Source organism: Macrotis lagotis, chromosome X (assembly GCF_037893015.1).
Source record: "Macrotis lagotis isolate mMagLag1 chromosome X, bilby.v1.9.chrom.fasta, whole genome shotgun sequence".
Lineage (NCBI taxonomy): Eukaryota > Metazoa > Chordata > Mammalia > Peramelemorphia > Peramelidae > Macrotis > Macrotis lagotis.
This window is the reverse complement of record NC_133666.1, coordinates 546,095,111-546,109,922: the sequence shown is the minus strand read 5'-3', so window position 1 is coordinate 546,109,922 and position 14,812 is coordinate 546,095,111.

Here is a 14,812-nt window from a genome sequence, read left to right as displayed (position 1 = left end):
AGAGCTTGTAAGTGGCCCTGAGCAGCTCTAACCTTTTGACTCTCCATAATGAAAGGGCCTTTTATGCAGCACAATGCAGAGATAATGATTTAATTCAAAGCATTTGACAAGCATTTAATAAGACCTTCTATATTTCAGGCCAAGAGATATAAGCATAGAGAATAAGTGTGAGGCAACCTCTGTAGTAGGAACTAGGAGGTTGGCTATGCCCTAGCCTGATCTTAGCTTCAATAGACCAAGAAGGGATGGTTGTTTACTTTCTCAGTGACTATTTTCCAGGCAGCTATTTGGGAAGTACATATATTCAGGAAAAATAATCACTCATCTTAAAAGCATGACTAAATTTCTTCATGGGAATATTTTATCTGTCTATAAATATGTTTAAAATATATGCTTATGTGTGAACATCAACAATGTTATATGCATATAGTAGAAATATACTATTATATAGTATATCTAATATATAATAGTATATTTACTTATGCTAAACTAGTACATATTAAATAGAATATAATAAATGCCATAAATAATATAACAATATATCTATTTGTATGTTATATATTATATATTTAATATATAAATATATGATTAAATATAGGATATATTATTTATTTAATGTATTTTAATGCTTTTATTCTTTATCTTATGTATGTTATATTATATATATAGTATTCATGCTAGATTAGTAGCTATGCTATCAAATAATACTACAATAGTATATTTATATATAAATATATATATGTGAACAGAAACACACTCACATATTTCTAAATGAACATACATTTTCACTTTTTCTTGGTATTTGCATCACTTGACTTTTGTAGTTCCTGTAGTCAATGTATTTTCTTATGGACTTCAATATGCAAGTTTACTATAATCTATAACACAAAGTACACAATAAACACTTCATTTATGACTGTCTAATTTTTATTGCATTTCATAATATATGCAAATGAAAGTTTAGTAGAAAGAGATTGTTTAGGGAACTAGATTTTCTTAATATATTTCCAAGAAAAGAACATCATGGATTAATAAAATTTTCCAAAGTGCCTACTTCACTTATATTTGGTTTCAGAGATGAAAGCAAATTTTATAGGATAAAAAAGAGTTGAAGACCTCAGAATTAACTCCCATCTTGATTTAGGTGAAATCACACAAAGGCTGGGGTGAAAAACATTCATTCTTTTTAATTCAACTTCTCAAATTGCACTTTTCATTTAATGTTAATAGGATAGTAGTTCAAAGTATAATGAATAGTCAATTTCTTTGGAATTATAATGTATTTGACTGGTATTCATTGGATGTAATAGATATGCTTATAGAAATTCCAATGCAATTTAGTAGTAATTAATTTTAACTTAACATTAAGTACTCTCCAAGTAGATTCAGTTATAAATACCAATTGATTACTTAAGATGTATGTTAAGGCTCAAACTTCTAGTAATGGATACATACTAACTACTTTCTAAATATCAGTAAGTAGATTTTAATAACTATTGAAATAGCATCAATAATGATCAAGTCTAATTTAAATTTAATCTTTTACATTAGAACATGAATGGTAGCTTTAGAGTATTTTTTAAAATTAACTTCTTTTATCAAAGCAAAATATTGTTAAATCTTATTAATTGTACCCAATAAGCACCCATTATTTTTATTCATATTAACATGAATGCATCTTAATTCAGTATCTAAGTATAAATGTTTTCATAAAATGGATGAATTGAAAATTGATTTTGATGATATTGAAAATTTATCATCCAAAATCTAGACTTATCATACTGTTAATATTCCTATAAAAGTTTTTACTTAAAGTCTATTAGTAACATTGATTCATAGCGCAAATCTACATATAGCTTTTATCAATATAGAAAGGTTTTACTACTGTTAGCAATAGTCTCTATCCACTATTGAAGGACCAGTCAAAATAAGTAATGGGATACTAAGCAAAATAAGCAGGTTGACTACTAAATGAGGAATTCTTTGATCATGGCCATCCAAAAAATTGGTAAAAATATTACATGTCCTAGGTTCTATATACACCTTCTATCACTTCTACCACACAATAAATGGGAACAAGAAAAGGGAACAGTGGATCCTAAAATCTGTTTTAGATTATCTATAAAAATTGATTGGTCCCTAATCTAGATGTGAGGTCCATCCACCAACTTAATGGTTGCTGCCATACTTCTAGAGGAATTAAATCTCCGCCATATTGACTTTTTCATTGGAGATGAAAACGGAAAACAAATAAAATATAACTAATAGGAAGAATGGCTCACAAGTTTTCCTTGGAAGCATGTAGTGACTGGTGTTTCTGGTTGCATGGGCCTAAGAAAAAGAAAAAATATGAAGTCCTTGCTTACTTGCTTATCTTGCCTATAATTGTATAGGCAAGGGGATATCATGAAAATCATTACCAATTATACTCCAATAGCTGTAGTAGATTGAAGTAGTAGAGAAATTCTATAAAAAAACTTGACAAGAACTTACAAACCAAGTATATCTAGTTTAAGGTTTGGTATCTTCAATATGGAGGTGAGCAGAAAACCATACTGGGAAATATAGCACAAGACTAAGAAATGAAAGATAATAAAATTTCTATGATTATACAGAAGTCCTATATATTGTGAATATTTTTTTCAAAAAGAAGGCACTAAGCAAAAAAAAAATTAAATGCATTTTTTTTCTAGAAGATAACTTGTTAGTGATATGAAAGTCTTTTCAGAATTCACTATCTGTGCATATTGTAAAACAAATGACAAATTAGAATATTATATGTGATTATAATAGCTCCAAACCAACTTATTGAAACCTACTTTTAAGTTTGAAAAATGAGAAATAGATAAAAGTGAAGATATTAACTCTGATTATTTGCATTTTTGTAGATGTCTAATTGCTTTATAAAAGGAGGTCAAAACAGCAGAATAGCTAAGTCAGCAAATATCTATATTCATTGCCAAGTGGACAGATATTGCAGTCAAGGGGAAAATATGTAAAGAATGCAAGTTTACTTTTTAAAATATTACAGGGAAACATGGAAAAACTTATCAGCTATCTTCTCTCATATAATAGTGAAAGATAGTAAAGTGGAAAATGAGATTGCAAAAAACTTGGCATGACATTCAAATAAGTCAGGTCATTCCAATAACATTTATAAATAAAATTAGAATGAGAGCAGCAAATAGATGTGAAATAGAATAAGTACACCAGCATATCTAGAACATTCTGTCTTCCTCATCAATGATAAGAATCACCACATTTGTACTGCTCAAGTACTTAATGAGATACTAAAAAGAATACTGAAGGAAAAAAAAAATCTGTAACTGAAGATTATACAGAGGAAGTCCATGATTGAAATTATATAATCCTAAAGGAATTCAAAAATTGAAGATTCTGGAGGCAGAGCCAAGATGGTGACAGGAGAAGAGTCTCTCCTAGGTGCTCTTTCCATAATATTTCAAAAATCTTAAAATTATGACTCTAAATTTTTGAGAGACAGAACCCACAGAAAGATCCAGTGAGGCAATTCTCCAGACCAAGGAACCTGGTAAATAGTAGAAAGACTCCACTCCACGGGGTTAGAGGGGTCGTCTGTCAGAGTGAAGAAATTTCAGCCTCCCAGAGGCAGCCCTAGGGTGCCTGGGAGTCATGGCTCTTGGAAGCAGAGGCAGTTTCCTGACTTACACCCCAGGGAGCATCGGGCACACATTGGAGGATCAGCTCAGCAGCTGCAGCTGTATAGCAGCCAAGATCCAGGAAACAGAGGCAGGCATGGAGGAGCCAATAAGTAAGAACAGAGCCTGTAAGCAGGAGACCCCAGGCAACTGAACTTTGAGTGTTCAGCCCACTGAAGGTAGAGGAGTGGAGAGAGACTTCTGAAGTCTGTCTTCTGGACCTGGAACAGGACTCTGGGGCTCTGACCACATTCAGATCCTTATCACAGTCTAGGCCCCCCAGAGAACAGGGCCCTCCCCCCACCTCAGCCCCATGGCAGAAGGGTGCACTTGTAGTCATTCACAAATCAGGAGGGAAGTCAGAGCTTCACACACTGAGATCCTTGTGGGGGGGGGGGGGTGTACCAATAATACTTAAAAGCTCAGGAAGCACCCCAAAACCAGACACAGGCTGGAGAAATGAGTAAACAGAGGAAAAAGAGGAACATCATTGAGAAATACATTGTCTACGATCCCAAGAAGAATCAAAATACTCAATCTGAAGATGAGGAAGTACAAGCTCCTGCATCTAAAGACTCAAAGAAAAATGGAAATTGGGCTCAGACTATGACAGAGTTCAAAAAAAGATTTTGAAAATCAAGTGAGAGAGATAAAAGAAAAATTGGGAAAAGAAATGAGAGAGATATACAGGAAAAACATGAAAACAAAGTCAGGAGCTTAGTCAAGGAGATCCCCCAAAATGCTGAAGAAAATATCATGTTAAAAACCAGCATAGGCCAAATGGATAAAACAGTTCAAAAAGTTATTGAGGAGAAGAATGCTTTAAAAAATCAGAATTGGCCAGATGGAAAAAGAGATGAGAAAGCTCTCTGAGGAAAACAAATCTTTCAGATGTAGAATGGAGCTAAAGGAAGCTGATGACTTTATGAGAAGTCAAGATGCAATACTTCATCACCAAAAGAATGAAAAATTAGAAGAAAATGTGAAAGATCTCATTGAAAAAACAACTGATCTGGAAAACAAATTCAGGAAAGATAATTTAAAAATTATTGGGATGCTTGAAAGTCATGATGAGGAAAAGAGCCTTGACCTCATTTTTAAAAAATTCCTACAGAAAAATTGCCCAAATATCCTAGCAGCAGAGGGAAAATAGAAATTGAGAGAATCCACCAGTCTCCCCCAGAAAGAGATCCAAAAATAACAAGCCCCAGGAATATTATGGCCAAGTTCCAGAACTCCCAAGATCCAGAAGATCAAAATTCAAATATGGTAGAGCTGCAGTCAGGATCACACAGGACTTAGCATCAACAACATTAAGGGCTTGTAGGACTTGGAATATAATATTCTGGAAGGCAAAAGAACTTGGAATGCAACCAAGAATCAACTACCCAGCAAAACTGAACATCCTCTTCCAGGGGAAAACATGGACTTTCAATGAACCAGGGGGATTTCATTTGTTCCTATTGAAATGAGCAGAGCTGAACAGAAGGTTTGATCTTCAAATACAGAACTCAAGTGAGGCCAGAGAGTGGAGGAGAAGGGTAAAATATAAGGGACTTAATGATGATGAACTGCATGTATTCCTGCATAGAAAAAAATGATACTGATAATACTCATATGAAACCTCTCATTTAATAGAGTAAGTAGAAGGAGCTTTTATAGATGAAGCACAGGAGAGAGCTGAATTGGAAGATACAATATATTGTAAAAATGGAGTCAATGACTAAAAGGGAAATGTACTGGAGTAAGAGAAAGGAGAGGTGGAATAGGCTAAGATATTTAGTATAATAAGTTTTTTTTATTTTAATGAGCGATTGCAATGTTATGGAAGGGGGAAAGACAACGGGGAACGAGGGAACTTTCCCTCTCATCAGAGGTGGCTTGGAGAGGAAACAGCATACACACTCAATAGGGTATAGAAATCTAGAGTAAAAAGAAGAGAAGGGGGACGGGGGAATGGGGGTGATGTGAGTGATGGAGGAGAGGGTGGATGGTGGGGGAGAGTGGCCAGATATAACACATTTTCTTTTTTACTTCTTTCAAGGGGCTGGGATTGGGTGACTTGTCCAGGACCAGGGGGCCAGGTGGTTGCTGGGTCTTAGGAGTGGTATGTGGGCTTGGGGCCTCTTGGCCCCAGAGGTGATCAGTCCACTGTGCCACTCAGTTACCCTACAATGTATTTTAGAAGAGGGACAGAGTGAAAGGAGAGAGAAAATATAGTATATGGTAGTGAGGAGGTATTAATAGGGAGTTCCAATCAGCAATGGCAATGGTGGAAAAATATGGAAGCAGCTTTTGTGATGGACTTATCATAAAGAATGTAATCCACCTGAGACAGAGCCAGTGGTGTTGGAACACAGACTGAAACACATTTTTTTTCTCTTTCCTTTACTTTATTTCTCATGAGGTTCTATATTGAGGGGGGGTATTATGTTTACTCTTAAACAAGACTATTTTAGTAATGTTTAAAAAACATCATTTGTACAAAAATATAAATAAAAAATAATTTTTTTAAAAAAAATTGAAGATTCTTATAGGGAAGAGGAAAAAAACTCAAAAAGTAGAATAGGAGAAAAGATAGTTTTATCAATTAGGAGATAATATAAATGAAATAAAATTTTCAATTCATACCTTACAATTGATAAAGGTAAGGTTTTCAAATTTATATTACCCAACATAACACCTTTTGAAATTATCTGATTAATCAGTCTTCATATGTATATGTATATGAATGTATATCTATCTATATATTCGTATGTGATTTGATTGTTATCATGAGAAAAAATATCAAATATATGTAAACCATCAAAATTATCCACAAATATTCATCATTGGTCTACTAAATATTGGAAAGATTAATACAAAAAATTTTTCTTTTTCTAAATGTATATGGAGAAAGAGGATAGTTTTGTTAGTGATGTTAATGAGGGAGAGAAGTGACAAACAGCGACTAATGGGGGTGAAGTTTATTTTTTAAGATATTAAACTGATTTTAATATTTACTTCCTCTTATATCCCTATATTTTGTGATGTCCAATTAATAACTTACCTGGATTCTTAACATTCTTTTGAATCATTTTGAGTCAGAAGTATTAAACAAAACTTATCTACTGGCTCCCTTTCTCTTTCCTACAGCACATATTTCTCCATCCTTAAAAAAAAAAAGATTAAAAAAGGGAAACTAGGTGGCACAGTGAATAAAGCGCTGGCCCTGGAGTCAGGAGGACTGAGTTCAAATATGACCCCAGACACTTAATAATTGCCTGGCTGTATGACCTTGGGCAAGTCACTTAACCCCATTGCTTTAAATAAATAAAACTTTAAAAAGAGAAAAAAAATTCTCATAACCTGACTATTCTTGCTATTCAATTTCCCTCCTTTTAATAAACTCCTAGAAAAGGCCCTTTTAAACCAGGGCTTCTAGTTCCCTTCATCTCAGTTTCTTTCTTTCTTTTTTTTTTGTTTGTTTTTTTTTTTTGCAAGGCAATGGGGTTAAGTGGCTTGCCGAAGGCCACACAGCTAGGTAATTATTAAGTGTCTGAGGACGGATTTGAACTCAGGTAGTCCTGATCCAGGGCCAGTGCTCTATCCACTGCTCCACTTAATTGCCCCCATCTCAGTTTCTTAAAAAAAAATTCAGTATTTTGTCATCTGATCTAATCATTCATCTAAAATTAATCTACTGAAAAGTACCAGTGATCTCTTAAGTGCCAAATATAATGGCCTTTTCTCAATACTCAGCTTTTTAGATTTTACTATAACCTTTGACACTATTAAATCAGCCTCTCCTCTAGGATACTCTCTCCTCTTTGGGTATTCATGGTATTCTACTCTCCTGCTTCTTCTCCTACATATCTATCTACTTCTTAGTCATCTTTGCTGTAATTTTATCCAGATCACACTACTTCTTTTTTTTCTCAATATTTAGCACAATGTGTGACTTGTTAATTGATTGACCTAATGAACAATTCATCCTTATTTCTAAGGGGGAAAAAAGTGCCAAAAGAACATCAATATCACACAATCCTAATATTTATGAATATTTGAAAACTATTGCTTACTGCTATATCTGATTCAATAATAATTAGCTTTTAAGTTTTAGATCAAATATTTATTTCTTGGGCATTCTGCTTTTTTTCATCTAAAATAGTCATAGACATTCCTTTTGATAAATGACGTACAATCTAATGGGATTATATGACAGAAACTGATGTAACTTGACCAAATATCTAACAGGGACACTGCTTTTTACAAACTAATAATAGTAACTGATCTTCTGAAGTTCCGGAGAACTTTTTTGTGACATTTCTTCTATTATTAATACACAGGCCTCTAGGTTTACTGAGGCAAAGAAATCTGGACAAATTCTCCTGATGTTAGACCCCTACTGACTGAAGCTGCTCACTTCACTGGAGAAGAGTACAAAAAGTGTAGGTGACTTTATAGCATGTGAAGCAAATGATTTATTTCCATGAGTAAAACAACAGAATATATTATAAAAGAACACTGAATTTATTTTGAGATTCTCATATTTCTGAGGCTTATTTACTTCATAAGTAAAATAAGAGTTTGGACTAGATGGCCTTGATATTCTGTTCCAGGTCTCTGTCAATGAGTCTATTATTTGAGGAACTGGAACAATTAGATATATTTCATGGAGGATGTGGCACCTGAGATTTTAATTAACAGAATGAAGATCTAGCACATTTCAGAAATGGGTGGCAGATCATGGAAGTATGCAATATTGGGGAATGGAAATAGAATTCAGGGAACAACTAGTAATAGTATTTTCTAAGCTGGGCTGTGAATACCTCTGCATGCATTTACTGTAGACAGATATCTGAAAACAATGACAAGTTGATATTATATATTACTATACATAGTAATCAATAAATGTTTTGATTAATTCATTTGTAGGTGGCACAGTTTATAGAGCATTGAACTGGGAATCAGGAAGTTTCATCTTCATGAGTTCAGATCCAGCCTCAGACATGTACTAACTGTGTCATCCTGGGCTAGTCACTTAGAATCCTGTTTGCCTCATTTTCTTATCTATAAAATGAACTGGAAAAAGAAATTGCAAACCATTCCAATCTCTTTGCCAAGAAAATCCCAAAATGGAGTCATGAAGAATTGGACATATCTAAAATAACTGAACAACAATTAAACATTAATGATTTGTTTAAATGGATGAACACAAAATATATACATTGTGGGCTATATACATACCTATAATGGTGTGCCTTCATATAACAATTATAATGCATAGTTCATCCTTAGATATTGGGCATATGTATCTTTCATTTTTTCTTTTATCCTTTGTGGTGTAGCAGTGCATAGGGGAAGTGCTTGCTAGGTTCACTAGAGATTTCTGAAGAAGTCTATATTCAGTTATACCAGGTGTAGCTTTCCAAGTAAAGTCTCCTGGAGTTATTAGAATTCCATAATTTCCCATATATTTCTATAATTTCTCAAATTCCCCAATTATTCATATATATAGTCAATAAAAAGAAAACTCAGGGGGAAAGCTTTGAGGAGCTATGAGATAATGAAAAATCTCCTGAAGAAGGAAAGACTTGATCTGTTTTAAGGGAAAAACAAAGTAGACATGAAGAGGAAAATCATTCCAAGCATAGGAAACAGCTGTGCAAAGGCACTAAGGCTGGAGATAGAGTGTCATAAGTGAAGAATAGCAAGAAAATCAGTTTAGCCAAAAATTGAATCAAGTTATGTCTATTGAAAGCTGATAGTATTTTGAAAGTAGTAAATAGGAAGCTCTGTATGTCTGCAGATCAAACATTTGAATAAACACAAGTAAGAGCTTTGTTGATAATGACTTCTGTATAAAATATATATTGGATTGTCTATGTAGACTGTACATATACACAAAGAGGTATGAAAAGATATTCGCAGTCTCCTCCACTCATCTTTCTCCAAGAGTGACATAGTATGTCTTTCTCTTTTCTACTCTCTCTTACCAGAAGGGTGAGTTGGAAATTAGTGGCAAAGTCTGACCATTCTGCTTTCTTTAGAGAAAAGGTACCAGGCTAGAATTATAACTATTTGTCCCTTAAATATTTTCAGACTTGAAAAAATAATTTTTTGATTCAGTCTGTATTTGATGATTGGTTTTTAATGGGAAAGGAATGAGCCAAGACACACACACACACACACAAACATGCACACATGTGTGTATAAATGCATATATATACATATACACATACATTTCATGTAAATGATTTGGATATATCTATGTAGCTAAAAAGATATAGATAGATTAAGATGTAGTTATATAAATAGGTATAAATATAGATATACATACAAACAAGTATGTATATCTATATATGCAAATGTATGTGTGTGTATGTGTGTCCATGTATATACATATAAACATATATATATATATTCATTATAATTGATTCTGCAATATGGGGGCTGCTCTCTATGAGGAAGGCAGAATTGAAACAGCTCAAAGGAAATGTGATACTTCAGTTTAGAGTACCCATCCCAGGTGTTCACATGAACTATTTGTGCCCAACCTGTGATAGAACATTCCAAGTCCATATTGATCTGATCAGCCTCAGTAGGACACACTGTAATTTGTCTCAAACATAGTGATGTCATTTTTGTCTTCTTCACTAACAAAGGATAAAACCAACCAATATATCTCCAAGGCTTGACTCCCTTCCCAACAAATACCTGCTAAAGAAGACTATTAAAGGGAATAGCAAGTCAGCATATTTGTCCAGGCTGATAGAAAACACAAAGCAGAGAAGATATACACATGAGAAAATAGAAGTCAATATACAGAGTAGGTGAGCTCTTTCATTGAGTTAGTTATCTCAACTCACCTAAGTGACAAAGAGTCCCACCTCTCACCCAAGAGATTTCCCAAATTCTCTAGAGTAGCAAGTGGGGATAAGTACATGATTATGATGCTAGATCTGTACATTCTGGCCTCTTCCAAGAGTCTTTCTCTCCTTTATAGACCTTCTCCCTGAAGATAATCCTATAGTGAATGTTTTCTCTAGAGGTCTGATGACCCAGTTCTCTCTTCTTTCAACCTACACACAAGTTTGGACTCATGAATAATAAATTTCCACCAAGATAGAGAATCCTAGGAATCTGGATCCCTAATTATACCTGATTCTTAGCAGTTTCCACAGCAGAGTATAATCTTTCTGTGTATGCTATAGCAGGAAGCAAACTGGGGAGAAATCACCCCAATAGAGTAGAAAGTTTTAATTGGTCCTATCTTGCCAAGAGTTTTTTGGCACAATAGCATGTCTGATTTGTGGGATTTAATAATAAATAAAAATAAATCAAAAAGCATTAGGCCTCAGCAAGACCTGTCAGCTGTGAGACGAATGGTAAATAGCACTGGGTCAACTATAGCAAGAAGTAAATATCTCTCAGTATGGAGCATTGAGGGAGGCTCAGTACAAAAACTTTCTAATGGGACTAGATAGGGACTCCTGAAGGCAGACCTTTATGGATTCCTAGGGAAACAAAGGCCCCTGCTGTGGTTTAGAATGAGGCAAAGGTTTGATACTATTATGTGAAAACAATTGGAGAAATTTCCCTTAAAAAATTCTCATTATAATCGGAGAGGATTCTGGGGTTTGGATGTTGAGCTGCACTGATTAAACCATTCAATTCTGGGCAGTGATTCTCAAATATTTTTCTCCCCTCAGGGTACACTGTTTTTTTGCCATTGGAAATCATAGTGCATCATGTGTTTAAGTTAGCAACAGAGAAGAGTTTCCAGGCTGTTGGTCTCCAGAGTCCATGATATATGCTTTAGGGGTCTCTCCTGCCTTCACTCCCTCACTTTCTTTATTCTTTCTTTCCCCAAGACTCATTGCATGTGTAGAAACTTTGAGATTCACAGGCCCTTGAGATTCATAGAAGGGATGACATAGGAAAAAAAAGATAATAAAAGAAAGCACCAACACGACTACCTTTTAGCTGTTCAAGCCTCTTTTATAACATGTTTAAATTTCTACAGGGGATCTTAAATGCACAACACATGAGACTACATGTAGTTTAGCTAACTTGAATGTATACTGACTGGTTGAGGTAATTCCCCTAAGGGGTGACCAACCATGCTTGGACATCTCACTCTTAGGATCCTATAGTTAACCATAATATTGTTGCTGGAGAAATCTGTGCTGCCAATTAAGACTGAGAGTTGTTGCAAGTAAAGGAGTTCACTTCTAACCCTGTAGTTGAAATAGCTCAGGATTTTTTAATTTAGTCTGCCAAGTTTACAGATTGTGCTACTAAATGGTGTGAGGAAAGGATGAATAACTAAATTTAGTCAAGGCTGCCTGAGAGTAAGGGAGGAAGGAAAGAAGGCCATAGTTCCCCAGTGGCCTAGGCTGGGAGCACATGGTTCTAGCTTAGAGAGAGAAAGACAGTGTATCCATCTTGGAAGGGGGAAAGAAGGAAAGAGAGCTTCTCTTCTGGGTCCCTATACTTAAATGTATTTCCACAATGGGTTGGACAAGGGAGGCAGTTGAGGAGTGGTTGAGCACTTGGCTCCAGGTACTCTCCAGCACTCATCACACATGGGCAACACAAGGATATACCAGTCTCTCCTGTCCCAAAGCATATGTCTTTTAAGTCCAAGATGTCATTTACAGCCTACATCATCAAGCTTGGCTAAGATCAGAGTGAAAGTCAAGAGGAAGTAATTCCCTGGGTCAATATGAGATTTTTCCAAAATTTTGATGTTAGGGTATTATTAAATTAGTACATATTGTACTTAAAACTCACAGTGATTAAATTGGTTCACTGTGACTAACAATGGACAAGGGACTGGAAAAGTTGGAAAACCTAAGATATCAGAGCTGAGATTATGCCATTAGGATTTTGTTTTGTGATTTTTTTTTAGACCTATAGTTCTGCTTTGTTGTTTAAAGGTTATTTAACACTGCAACAGTTTTCTCAGGGTGTTGGTAATACCTTCTCTCATAGGTACCTTTAAAAGGAGACTAGAAAACCTTCTTATGTCAGATGGAGAAGCAACACACCTGTCTGGAGGTAAGGGCCTGGAATGATTGAGCACTAATTGGCCAATGCAAATATCTCCAGGGTTATGAGAAAAATTACTCAGAATGAGAGAACCTAAACTTCCTTTTCTTTCCCCATCCAAATAGAGGATAGAATTTAATGGAGTAGGGCTCACAGCTGTTTGAAATTTTGGCAAGATGCTTCTTGCCAACTCCCTAGCCCCGGATTATGAAGATACTAGATTTCTTGAAATTAAAGGTCTCATCTCAGTAAGTGATAAATAATGTATTCTCTGGAAATTCTGAGAACAGAGCAATATCAAATAATTTATTTCTTTACCATCACATTAAAATTCACAACACAATTCTTTAATTACCATCTGAATCTAATTCTCCAAGAAGTTTGCCCTAATTGCATTGTTGATATGCAATGATACAAAGAAGATGTTATTTGTTTCCCTTGTAACAAATGACTGACTTTAATGTTCACTGACTTATCTATCCCCTGATTAAAAAAGTGGGTCTACCTAAGGATCCCCAGAAAGTTGCCCCTCCAACTCATGATGTTAGCTAAATATAGGCATCATATGTGGAAGCATAACACACTCACATAGTAGTGTTGTCCCCAAGTAAGGCAGAAAGAAGCAGGAAATCCCCCCATAGGCTTTCAGGACTGAAGTGTAAAATGGACATTTGTGTCGAAAAATTCACCAGAAGGTATGTGAAACAAACACTACCCAGCTGCAGCTGCGTTGTTTTGCTTTTGAAGAAAGACTTTGCCGATTTATCACAAACACAGTTCCAGGAGGAAAAGGAGAAAGATATGGAGGGGGATAATATATATTTATAGTGGGTGGGTTATGGGGAGGGAGAAGTTAATATCGAAGAATACTGTACATTATGATTGTGAAATAAGTATCTTGTAATCATCTAGGTAATAACAGATTCCTTCTCTTAATCTGATTTTTCTCCTATAAGAAGCCTGCTATTATGAGAGATGGACAGACTAGAATCCAATCCCCACTGCCTTAAAAAGAGATTAATTTTAAAACATTTGTTTTCAATTCAATGAAAAGGAAGGTTCACCTGTTCAGGAAAAATTATCAACCTCTTTAAAAACAGTTAAATTTCTAGAGGAGACCTTAGATGCACAATATATAAATTCTCATGTAGTAGCATGGGATATATGGATAACAGCACTGGTTGTTGAAATGGTCTCCTTAAAGGATGACCATATATTTCACTCTTACTGTCCTAAGAGTAATCTTGGTTATATGTTTGCTAATCATAACTGTGGTTTCTGAGACCCTGCTGTTGTGCAAAACAGTCATGATCTTTAAACATTTATTAAGCAAAAAGACAAAATAAGAAATAATTATAGTTTACCTAAACTGTATTCCAAAAGAGAAGAAAAACAAAAAGGAAAAGGACCTATATGGTCGAAGATATTTATAATAGCTCTTTTCTGGTGCCAAGGAATTGAAAATTGAGGGGATGCCCATCAGTTGGGGAATGGCTGAATAAACTGTGGTATGTGATTATGATATAATACTATTCTGCTATAAGAAATGACTCAACTTTTCTCAGCAATACTATGAGCCAACACAACTCTGAAGGATTTATGATGGAGAATGTTATCCATCCCCAGAGCAAAAGCTGATAGTGTCTGAATACAAATTGAAGCAAACATTTTTGTTACTTTATTTTTACACGACTACACATTTATAACCTATATCACATTAGTATTTTCTCAATTAGGGGAAAGGGTGAGAGGAAGGGAGAGAATTTAAAGGGTTTTTTTTTAACAAAGGAAGATTTTATTTATTTTGAGTTGTACAATTTTTCCCCCATTCTTGCTTCCCTCCCCCCCACAGAAGGCAGTCTGTTAGTCTTTACTTTGTTTCCATGGTATACATTGATCTCAATTGAATGTGATGAGAGAGAAGTCATTTCCTTAAGGAAGAAAAATAAAGTATAAGAGATAGCAAAATTATATAATAAGATAACAAATTTGTTTTTTTTTTTCTAAATTGAAGTTAATAGTCTTTGATCTTTCTTCAAACTCTACAATTCTTTCTCTGGATATAGATGGTATTTTCCATTGCAGATAGCCCAAAATTG